The sequence below is a fragment of the Gorilla gorilla genome, chromosome 6 (assembly GCF_029281585.2).
Source record: "Gorilla gorilla gorilla isolate KB3781 chromosome 6, NHGRI_mGorGor1-v2.1_pri, whole genome shotgun sequence".
Lineage (NCBI taxonomy): Eukaryota > Metazoa > Chordata > Mammalia > Primates > Hominidae > Gorilla > Gorilla gorilla.
The window spans coordinates 20475596-20488546 of NC_073230.2; positions in this window are offsets into that span (position 1 = coordinate 20475596).

The following is a 12951-nucleotide window of genomic DNA, read 5'->3' on the forward strand; positions in this document are numbered from 1 at the left end:
AGGGGACTTTTTTGTATTTGAGTAGAGTGTGCAATTACCATTAACTAGATGAGAAGGACAATGAGGAGCATGTTTGAGGAAAGATGTCAGAACTTTGGTGTTGGACATGATAAATAGAGAAAAGTCAGGTATAGAGAAATATTTTTGTGAGCCATTAACATTCCATTAGCTATTGCTGTGTAAGAAACAACCATAGAATCTCAGTGGAATGTGACGATACGATTTTATTTCTCACGTGTCTGCTAGTTGACTTATGATTGGCTCTTCTAGACTGGCCTCAGCTAGGCAGCTGTGCTTAAGCTAAGGGTTGCACTGGACGTCGCTACTCTCTACGATCTGGGTTTTAGTCTTCTCCACCTGTATCCCTGCTGGGACTCAGCTTTCTTCTTACGGTCATAGACATAAGAGGGTGGGTACCATTGCCCAAACACATTTCATATCTAATATTGTCTTATTGCCTAAACCAAGTCACAAGGCCAATCCCGAAGTCAGGAAATAGGGAGTTCCGTTCCCCTTCTTCTGGGAGAAAATTCAAAGTTACCTAGTAAAGCCTGTGGATACAGACAGAAGTGAAGCGACGAGAACACTAATTAATTCTGCCATGGGTATGTGTATCATACTTAAAGCCATGAGCCTAGATGAAATCCAAAATGATTCACCTATTGCTTTCCCATCAGCTATATATGAGAGTTTCTGTTTCTTTTGCTCTGTGTTATTATTTTAAAACTGATTTGACAATGTGAGGGACAAAAAATACCACTTAACTACAATAATTGTATTTCTAAACCAAGGTAAAGGCATAGAAATCCTTGGAGTCACTCTGTGATTTTGATTTTCCAGCAGGATTTTCTTTCAATGGTTTATTATGCCTTGGTCTAGTGACCAAAAAAAAGAAACGTTTCCCAATAGATTTTATTCCCTTTTATATTTTTAACCATCTTTTTTATATTTAATAATTACCAGATACAAAAATAATTTCAAATAAGTGTGGGAAATAAGTGAGAGAAAGAAAGTAGTCAAAGATGACTCCAAAGGATTTTTTTGTGTTTGAATATGCAATGGCCATTAACTAGATGTGAAAGACAGGGAGGAGCAGGTTTGAAGAAAGATGTCAGAACTTCAGTGTTGGACATGATAAGTTTGAAATTTTAGAAATGTGGAATAGGCAGCTGGAGTTAGAGAAAAATCAGACATAGAGAAATACTTTTGTGAGCCCTTAACATTTTCCATCAGCTATGTCTGTTTAAGAAACAACCATAGAATCTTATATTATAACTCTAATCCAACTGATAGAGTTTACTCTCCTTTAGTCACTGCTTATTTATCAGAAGAGATTATGTTTTGGTGAGAACCAAAGAAAACAATGGTGTATATTACAACTCTAAGAAAACCAACTGAATCTCAGCTCACACATGCAGTGTTGACAATATGATAAACCGTAAAGCTGCCCCAGAAAAACTTACCATGCTCTTTTGCAGATGGGGGGGCCTTCTCATTTTGAAGGCATTGTTGTGAGAATGTGACCTATGTGCCTCTCTGTGGTTAAAGGCTCACACATGCCTGTCCATTCACAGCAAAGAGCATTATGCACTGTTTACAATGCACACAATCTGTTCAAGGATTTTGAAATTCATTATGTGTGGGCTGCATATATTTTCATTGAGTTGAAAACACCCTTAAGGTTTCTGAGGTATTGTAAAAATACATACTTTTAGTGACTGAAATGTTTATCTTAAGAAAGGAATTACAATATTAGGATCACAAAGCATTTACATGCAGATCGTACATGGGTTTAGCATTGATCTTAGAAACAAGCACATGGACGAGGAGCTATGGGTAGAGCTTCAAATAGGAAAGAATATTTTATTTTCAGCAGTTGCACTGGATGACTATGCTTTCCTCTTGCATGTGATAAAGAGAACAGTACTGTATACTTTTAGTGTAAAAATAGAAAATCCATTAAGGAATAAAGGCACTGTTCATTCCATTGCTCAAGAAAATATTTTCCTATTCATTCACAGTAGCTTTGTTCTATCGGAACAAGACTTTTTACATTATTTTGAATTTGATCCTAATAAATATGTGTACTGAGCTCTAAGAAACTAAACCACAATGATTGTATGTTTGAATTTAGTAAGTAATAGATTTATGATTTTATTTCTTCATGTGCCCTGCTTTGACATCAAGCAGACTTGATCAATACACACATGCAGTATATGATTAGTTCGTTGTCTTTTTAGATTCAGAGGCAAAGCTTTCCTTTTTCCTAGTAAATGCCAAATATGCTTAGTGCTAAAAGTGTGTTTGTAAAGATAATTATATGGATGCTGGGCCATTATTTGGCTTGGAGAGTTCAGGAGGGGGAAGTCAAACACAGCTGGATTCAAAGGGGTCTTGATATCTCTTGGGAGACAGTTCCTCCAACTGAGTCAGAGTGAAAAGACTTCATATGCATGCAAAGCAAAAAGTTAAGTGTTGTAATTAATTTAAGCTTTGTTAACATAAAATAAAACAATTAAATCCAAATAAAAGCTATTTGAAGAGCATGAACTTTCTAACATCATTGTGTTTTGATGTTGTCTCATTAACTACGTATGTCAGTTCCACAGTTTTTATTATATAGTTATCTAAAATGTTTATACAATCTGAAATGTGAAAGACATGTAAGGCAAATGATAGTCAACTGCAGTGTGGTGGTAGGTTAAGTAGATGGTGAGGATGAATTTTATAAATGCATTTTTCTAGTGCCTGCCTCTTGTTGTTAGGGCTTATATTTGAGGCAGCCATATAACAGTAATAAATGCATTGTTTTAAATTATATCCTAATTCCCAAGGATACTCAAAGATCAGTATTTCCATAAGCATTTTAAATATTTCCAAATGGCTTTTTCTAAAGTTCTGTGACAATTTTATCCAAAGTCTTCAAATACACAATTTGTATTAGAGATATGCAGGGTAAATAGGTAAGAAATCTTCATGTAATGACCTAAGTATAGTATAGACACAAGTTTCTTTTTTTTTTCTTCTTCTTTTTTTTTTTTTTTTGAGACAGAGTCTTGCTCTGTTGCCCAGGCTGGAGTGCAGTGGCGTGATCTTGGCTCACTGCAAGCTCCGCCTCCTGGGTACACGCCATTCTCTTGCCTCAGCCTCCTGAGTAGCTGGGACTACAGGTGCCCGCCACCAAGCCTGGCTAATTTTTTGTATTTTTAGTAGAGATGGGGTTTCACCATGTTAGCCAGGATGGTCTTGATCTCCTGACCTCGTGATCTGCCTGCCTCAGCCTCCCAAAGTGCTGGGATTACGGGCGTGAGACACCGCGCCCGGCCTAGACACAAGTTTTTAAAATGACCTAAAGTGTTTATGTGTATGCATATAAGGTAAGGGGAGGAAGAAAGAGTGGGAGCTGGAGAAAGAGAGAGAGAATGACTATTGATACATATATGCCAGCTGTTATATTAAACAGCAGAAATATGCTAGCCAAAGAAATTAAACAAATAAACAGACCCTACCCTTGACAGCAGACACACACACACACACACACACACACACATCCATAAATCTCTTTTTACCAAGATACTGTAAAATTAACAGATGTTTAGTTTTGATTTGTGTGAAGATTTTATTAAATTGATTTGTGTCTATTTGTAGCTAAAACATTCCTTTTTACATTAACCATAATGTAAAAATGTATGATTGCATGAATTTGGCTTGATGTATCTTAAAATTTTAAAGCCGTCCCATTAGCAATATTTATATTGTCTATCTGAAAGGAGAGAATGGCATTTTGATATGGTCACTTGAGGCAGCTAATTCATTTTTACTAAGCTTCATTGACTCAGATTCTCACTTGGCTTGAATAAATTTTAGGATTAAGCTTTACTGTTAAAACTGCATCATGCCAGTGAATGGTATCTCAAAAAGGATTTCATTATCTAGTGTTAAATGAACTTTTTTTTCTCTATTTGTTTCTGTGAGGGGATGGGGTAAAAACTTCTCACAGCTGCCAGACAAAGAATGACTCTATTTAAAGAGTGGTTGGAAGCACAAATGTTGATTATCTGAATGAAAGAATTTAATTAAGTTTCCTAAAGAACAGGATACTACTGACATCAATGATTGGCAAAATGAAGCAGGGAAATACAGTATTTAACATTACAATATTTTTCACTTAATGATGCCAGTATTAGATCTTGGCTGGTATCCTGGAATATGCACAATGGCTTGGCAACAAATTAATTATTTTGCAATTGCAGATGTGGAGCTTTGGGGTGTGAAAGTTTCTTTGCCAAGATGGTTTTGGGAAAAGAACCAAAGCAATCATTTTATTTCCTCATCTATGTGCATATCCTTGTTTATGAATATTGTTGAAATTCTTGACGTCAGATGGTCACAGGACCACAAGCTGTATTTGATGAACCTCTGAAAGTGATTCTTTAACACAACAGACTGAAGCCAAAAAAGTGTAACTAGCCTGCATCCTAGTCCATAAAAATAACTTAAAATTTGCACAAAGTATCTTCCCATTGTTCATATCTCTATAAAGTGGATCGTTTCTATTAGTTCTTGATAATTATTATTTTAATGATATTTAAGGTCACATTAACTTTCACTGCACCTGAAAATTGTTGTGATGGCTGGTGTTAATGAGAGTTGTAGATCATACCGTTCTTATATACCCATAAACCCCCCCACAACCCTAGAAGAAAACCTAGGCGTTACCATTCAGGACACAGGCATGGGCAAGGACTTCATGTCTAAAACACCAAAAGCAATGGCAACAAAAGACAAAATTGACAAATGGGATCTAATTAAACTAAAGAGCTTCTGCACAGCAAAAGAAACTACCATCAGAGTGAACAGGCAACCTATAAGATGGGAGAAAATTTTCACAACCTACTCATCTGGCAAAGGGCTAATATCCAGAATCGACAATGAACTCAAAACAAATTTACAAGAAAAAAAACAAACAACCCCATCAAAAAGTGGGCGAAGGACATGAACAGACACTTCTCAAAACAAGACATTTATGCAGCCAAAAAACACATGAAAAAATGCTCACCATCACTGGCCATCGGAGAAATGCAAATCAAAACCACAATGAGATACTATCTCACACGAGTTAGAATGGCAATCATTAAAAAGTCAGGAAACAACAGGTGCTGGAGAGGATGTGGAGAAATAGGAACACTTTTACACTGTTGGTGGGACTGTAAACTAGTTCAACCATTGTGGAAGTCAGTGTGGCGATTCCTCAGGGATCTAGAACTAGAAATGCCATTTGACCCAGCCATCCCATTACTGGGTATATACCCAAAGGACTATAAATCATGCTGCTACAAAGACACATGCACACGTATGTTTATTGCGGCACTATTCACAATAGCAAAGACTTGGAACCAACCCAAATGTCCAACAATGATAGACTGGATTAAGAAAATGTGGCACATATACACCATGGAATACTATGCAGCCATAAAAAATGATGAGTTCATGTCCTTTGTAGGGACATGGATGAAATTGGAAATCATCATTCTCAGTAAACTCTCGCAAGGACAAAAAACCAAACACCGCATGTTCTCACTCATAGGTGGAAACTGAACAATGAGAACACATGGACACAGGAAGGGGAACATCACACTCCGGGGCCTGTTGTGGGGTGGGGGGAGTGGGGAGGGATAGCATTAGGAGATATACCTAATGCTAAATGATGAGTTAATGGGTGCAGTGCACCAGCATGGCACATGTATGCACATGTAACTAACCTGCACATTGTGCACATGTACCCTAAAACTTAAAGTATAATCATAATAAAATAAAAAAAAGAGAGAAAAAAAAACCCACAAATGGGTAAGGAACCTCAACATTATAGTCATCAATACAGGAAATATTGATACCAGTGTTGGGTCTTGGGTATAAAATGATACCTAACATAGTATTATTATAATAATATATACCCTGATAATCAGTCTAGCACTTATATATGGCTCTATTAGAGAAAAATATGAAGTTGACCATAGTATTGAGGGTCAAATTTCTTTTTTTATAATAGACCCTGAATACATCAATTGTAGTTAAGAACTGTACATTCATCTTTTTCTGTGTGATTTCTGTGTAAATGGAATTAAGTCATTGGGCAACAGATTCAAGGTGATATTAATTCTAAAACTAGCTTTGCCGCTTGCTTGTGGTGTGAAGTCCAAAAATATCTTCTTTGAGTCTAAATGTGTTAATTTGATAAAAACAGATAATATTAAGATCTACCTTAAAGGATTTTTTAAAGATTAAAATATGATATGTGTGTAAAGCATTGAACACATTCCCAGAACAAAGTTTGTATTTTTATAGATGTTAGCTATATAATTTGACACATTTCTATATTCACAAATGTATGCATATACATTACATATAATTACATATGCATACTTATATGCATATGTTGTCTAAATATATACAAATATGAATGTATATCCAAATTATTTTAGATTTTCTTCTTCTTCTTTTTTTTTTTTTTTTGAGGCGGAGTCTCACTCTGTCACCCAGGCTGGAGTACAGTGTTGCGATCTCAACTCACTGCAACCTCTGCCTCCTGGCTTCAAGTGATTCTCCTTCCTCAGCCTCCCAAGTAGCTGGGATTACAGGCGTCTGCCACCTTGCCTGGCTTATTTTTGTATTTATAGTAGAGATGGGGTTTCACCACGTTGGCCAGGCTGGTGTTGAACTCCTGAACTCAGGTGATCCGCCCACCTTGGCCTCCCAAAGTGTCGGGATTACAGGCGTGAGCCACCACTACCGGCCTAGATTTTCGTCGTATTGCATAAAGTATAAATCAAATATGCTTATTTAAACATGTACCTAGCATACAGATCTTTCTTCACCTGCACCCAACCGCCCATTCCTACATCTCTTCCACATCCAACACATGTAGTCATTTACCTAATATTATGCATACAATGAGAGCTTTGTTTGAAAATATGCTGAAAGTGTGTAATGTTGAATTCTGCTTCTCTCGTTAAGTGAAACCAAAGATAGTAGAAAAGCATCTATTTCACAGTTGGTATATGTAAGGTCCAGGGTGCTACTTTTGTTTACATTGGGCTAAACAATATGGCTTCCCCTTAAAAATTAGCTTATAACATAAACTTGTTACAACACCAACAGAAAAGAAAATAAGAAATTTAGGATAATTCTAAAGAATAAGCATCGATAACAGGATAAACATTGAACATCCATAGAAATGTAGAAACTACATGTCCCCAATACTGTAATGTTGACAGAAACAGATGCATAATTTCTTGCCAACTTCCCCAAAACTGTAACAAAGAATCTTTGTTTTATCTTGCTTTCATCAGAGGGATCCAAGTATAACATATTGGCCTGTAATAATGCATGCATATTATTTGAAGATAACTTTGTATTCACTTGCTACTTTATAAAATGTAACCATAAACTTAATTGCAGTGTTCCCCAAATCTAGTGCTATGGAGTATATGGTCAACATTTATTTTAAATATTACCCAATACCACAATTACTGAAACATATTTCTTTGTACTACTCCTAATAATTTTATCTTTTTTTTTTCTGGTTAAACTATTGTCAAGGATTTATCTTTCTGTAAATATCCAGAATTATATATCCTCACACTTATACCAGAAACACAAAATCCCTGTCCTCTATTTTCTTAATGGACCCTTCTCAGTAGACTCTTTATTGACATATTAATCTAGACATTAATAAATATTCACAAGGGGATCTGATAAATTGGAATGTGAAAGAACTAAAGTTTCCACTCAAAAGAATTTGAGTAGAGTTCATACACAAAGTATTATTCTAAGTTAGATTTTATAAAATAAAATAGGATATTTTAAGTTTAGCTAACATATTAATTAAAAGATTTAACAAGAAAATCTATCTCATGTTAGTATTAACAATCCTGTGGTTTACTTTCAAAATTGACCATTGTTCTGAGTTTAACCTCAGGGATATTGTGATAACAACGTAAAAATAAAAATGATGTAAAAAATTCCACCCCTTGAAGCTGAGCCAATGTAATTTATGATTAGGATGTTTTCTGTTCTTTAGTTGCTTATGCTTCCTGGAAATTGTTTGAGGTGTTTCTAAAACTTCTTCATCTTTAGACTCTATTTTTAAGGAATAAACTCAGCTTCTCTTTCTTATTTTATATCCTGAATCAAAAACATAACTAAACTAATGCCAAAATTAATTATAAAAAGATAAGTGTTTTCGCTTATTAATGATAAACAATGAGAGGAATCCATTGTGACCCTGAGATATATTGTGTTACTAAACAGCTAGCTTCTGACATCATTGCCTGTTCGTTCTGTGATGTGATGGGACATCTGTGGTTCCACAGTATTTTACGTGAAGCATGGCACCCCGAAGGCTCTGTGAAACAGTGATAACCTGGGACATATTCTAAATCTGAATCTCTTGAGGCCAGTCTCAGCATTTCTTTGAACATTTCTTTCCTTGGTTTTTAAAATCTAGATCCACAGAATGACCTTTAATTTTTGATCCCTAGGAGTAGAATTTTATTAGAAGTTATCATGGCTTAAGGAACAGGAGATGGAGCAAAGGAGCTATTTACTATGGTTGTCAGGACGTCTTGGGGAGATGCTATTACATCTGGTTGTGTTTAATGTTTTTGTTATTGATACAAAAGGGCTGTTGAAAAGCGCATTAAATTAATCTCATGGGAGATACTGCAGACTACAAAGGCATATGGAAAACAGTACAAACAGAATAACAGGAAGGAAAGTATATTTTCTTTGGACTATAAGCCCTAGCACAGTTTTTTTTTTATTTTTTACTTTTAGTTGACATAATCACTACATATTTATGGGACACAAAGTGATATTTCAGTACGTGTATCCAATGTGTAATGATCAAATCAGGGTAATTAGCATATTAATCACCTCAAGCACTTATTAGTTCTTTGTATTGGGAACAGTCAAAATCCTCTCTTCTGCTTTTTTGAAAATATATAATAAATGATTGTTAGCTATATTTACCCAGCACTGCTATAGAACACTAGAACTTGTTCCTCCTTTCTAGCTACAATTTCATATCTGTTAACCAACCTCTCCCTATCCTCCTCTCCCCTCCACCCTTTCCAGTTTCTAGTAACCACAATTCTACTGTTTCTATGAACTGAACATTTTCAGCTCCCGCATATGAATGAGAAGATGCAGCATTTGTCTTTCTGTGCCTGACTTATTTAACTTAAAAAAGTTTTCCTGCAGGCTGATGTATGTTGCTACAAATGACAGAATTTCATTCTTTTTTATGCCCGAATAGTATTCCATTGTGTGTGTGTGTGTGTGTGTGTGTGTGTGTGTGTGTGTGTGTGTGTGTATACCATATTTTCTTGTTCCATTCATCTATTGATGGACATTTAGGCTAATTCCATATTTTGGCTGTTGGGAATAGTGCAACAATAAGCATGAGGGTGCACATATTTCTTTGATATACTAATTTCCTTTTGTTTGCATAAATACACTGTAGTGGGATTGTTGGATCATGTGGTAGTTCTACTTTTAGTTTTTAGATGAATTTTATTCTGTTTTGCATAATGGATATATTAATTTACATTCCCACCAATATTGGTCTATGCAAAGATTTTGTGGGTAAGACTTCCAAAGCACGGGCAAAACAAAAATAGATAAATGGGACTATATTAAACTAAAAAGGTTCTGCACAGCAAACAATGAACAGAATGAAGAGACAACCTATGAATGGGAGAAAATATTTGTACACTACACATTTGAAAAGGGACTAATATCCAGAATATACAAGGAGCTCAAACAATTCAACAGCAAAAAAAGCTAATAATCTGATTAAAAAATGGGCAACGGATCTGAGTAGGCATTTTTTATAACAGACGAATGGGCAACAAGTATATGAAAAATGTTAAACATTCCTAATCATCAGAGTAATGCAAATTGAAACCATAATGAGATATCTCCCTCTAGTTAGAATGGCTATTATCAAAAAGACAAAAAATAACAAATGCTGACCAGGACGAGCAGCCTAGTATTTTACTGGAAAAAGAAACAAAGACACTCCCTTTCCACCCACCATTAGCCACCCAGCATTAAAAATTATTAATTCAAATGAAGAAATATCATGGTGGCAACTTACAGAAATCTAATTTACTTCTCTAGTAAAGAAAAAGTGATTTTAGGCTTAGATAAAAAGTGATGTTAGGCTTATATTAAGACTAGAAAGGTGAGGCAAGTAATTTGTCCAAGTACAGTAGCTGGTATCAGGATCCAAACTTGAACTCAGAACTGTCAGACATCAAATTCATATATGTTCCACTTACCTGGACTACTTTGCTTCCCAAAATGTAGAACTTAGAGCAAGGAAATCTAGTTAGGTTTTACTCACAAAAGACACCAAGTATTTTAGAAGTAGAACCCACTTCTCTGTGCTTCAAAACCTTAATCAGAGCTCATCAGGTTTATTATATATTCCAAATAATTGTAAAAGCTAGAAAAATGTGATACATGAACTTGCCAAACTAATAAAACTTTAACTGGCATAAGACAGGCAAGTGAAATATATAGCAAATATTTAAAACAATATTAACATAAGAGTTTTTTAAAACTAATGATTTACATAATCATCGGTTTATATTCAAAATCTTAAAAGATTGGAAGTGTCTATTTGTTAAGGTCAAAGTCAGTAAGGAGATTATAGGAAGAAAATAAGGAATATAGGAATAAATCTGTCTTCTCTGTATTCATACTAACATTCTATTATAAATTATCCACAAAATTTAAAAGGAAATATAGTATTACAATTAAGAGAATGGATTCTGGAGCCTCACTGCCTGTATTTAAATAGCTTACCAACTTTTGCCAAGTTATTTTTATTTCTCTGTTAATTTATAAAACCTTGTTTTTTCCTCCATCTGTAACACAGGCACAATAATTACAAATAAATAATATGTTGTGGTACAAATGGTACAAATTAATGCACATAAATCACCTTAATCCCATATCTAGCAAAAATCAGCTGGGCTGTAACACCGAATAAATGTTAATTATTATTATTAGCTATAAATTTATATTTCAAAATTAGTGGGATCATTACTATATTCCAAATTAGATTTGGTAAATGGCAAATATGTTTTTCTTGACTAAACTTTACCTAGTGCATTAGTGCTAACCTATAGTATCATCTGTATGTTTAAGCGGAATTGGGCTTAGTGCTAAAATAAAAGTATACCCTACAAATCCTTGATGTTATGTTCAAAGTAAGATAGTAAAATAGAGTGAGCTAACTTCAAAGTAATCCCTAATTGAAAGATAGATATTTATTCACCAAAAGACGTTGTCTTCTTATTATTTTTGAGATATTCTTCTGGAATTCGCCAGTGGCATTTACAGACATATCCACAATGAGTCAGTGCTTGGTAATCTTCATCAATTGCCCAAGAATTCAATTTGAGAAAACAGGCATTTGGAGCCAAACCTGATGAATAAGGTGATTGATCAAGACTGGGTTAATTGAAATGATGAGACTAATTTTTGTGTGTGACTCATAAAAAGTTCGGAGAACAATTCCAGTATTTGGGGTGATGGCAGCAATTCATACGTTCCAAGTTCTTTGCCACAGGTTTATGTGCTGACTTTCAAAAATGCCCAGGGTGATTTCAGCTTAAAACAGACTTTTTTTTTTGCATTGATATCCTTGAGTTATGGATAGAAAATCAGTGTCTACTAACTTAAAGCCACATGTTTATCAACTTTGATCATCAGTTTTAAAAAGATATCAGTAAAGGACAAGAGCTTAATGATGCTCTTCCTACAAACACAGATGTCTGCTGATGAAGATTCTCAGAGGCCTTTATTTATCCGCATGTTTGGAGCTGTCTCTACAAAGGGACAATATTGAGAGGGAATGGTAAAAAGGAAAGGCAAGCATCATTCCAGAGAGGCTGTGAAGAATTTTACATGATGAAAAGTAGTTTCAAAGGTCAATGGATAGAACAATTGGAAGGGATCTTTGCAGATCAAATTGATGGAAGGCTTTTTAGATTTGGCCTCCCTTAGCTGTGTGATGCTCTCCTTAAGGACACATTGTCTCCTGGCCACCTTCATGCTTGACTTGAACTCTTTCAGACTGTAGACAATGAAGGCAGGAATGCTTTTTTGTGTAGTTTTCCCAGATGAGTGGGTTCCAATTTAGTTCTTAAACTTACAACTAGAGTTGAAAAATAAAATGCAGGTTAAAAATAGCCCAAACTGTTGGTTAACACTCTTGGAAGCAATGTTTTATTTTATCGCCTTATTTTTGTTGTACTGTTTTGCCTTTTGTGAGTTTCTAATTACCCTTCCAGTGACCTTCTTCATTGTTGCTCTGATAATAGTCACTTTTTTCATGGGAATTTGGCAAAGGATGTCAGACCATGCTATAACCCTGTTCAATTGCAGATGGATGAGGTGACGTCTTTTTGCCACCTGCTGGGGAGCAGTTGAGAGGCTGCCTCCTCATTCACCCTGAGAGTCACTGTTGTCTGGAGGCTCTCAGGCAGCAATTGTAAATGAGACTCTTCTGTGGCCTCCTTCTTTAAAGCCTGAGCAAGTCTTTCTGTGATGCACTATAATTCTTTTTTCCTGGGCACCAGGATCAAAGTCCTTCTAAACTAGTGTCTCCACAGCCAGAATCAAGCTGGCTTTCTCTCCCGAAAAAAAATGTTTATTTCCATATAAAAAGATGATCTCAGTTCCCCACAGATGATATAAAACCAATCAATCATTTACATATATATTACATCAACTGGTTTTTGTCTTGACAAGAAACAACAATCTCAGCTTCAAACAGCTTTCTTAAATACAATCCATGATTGCATATGGATTTCTTCCCGCATATAGAAAACCTAACAGAAGCAAAGAAAAAACTGAGTCTGTGTTTATTATTGTTTA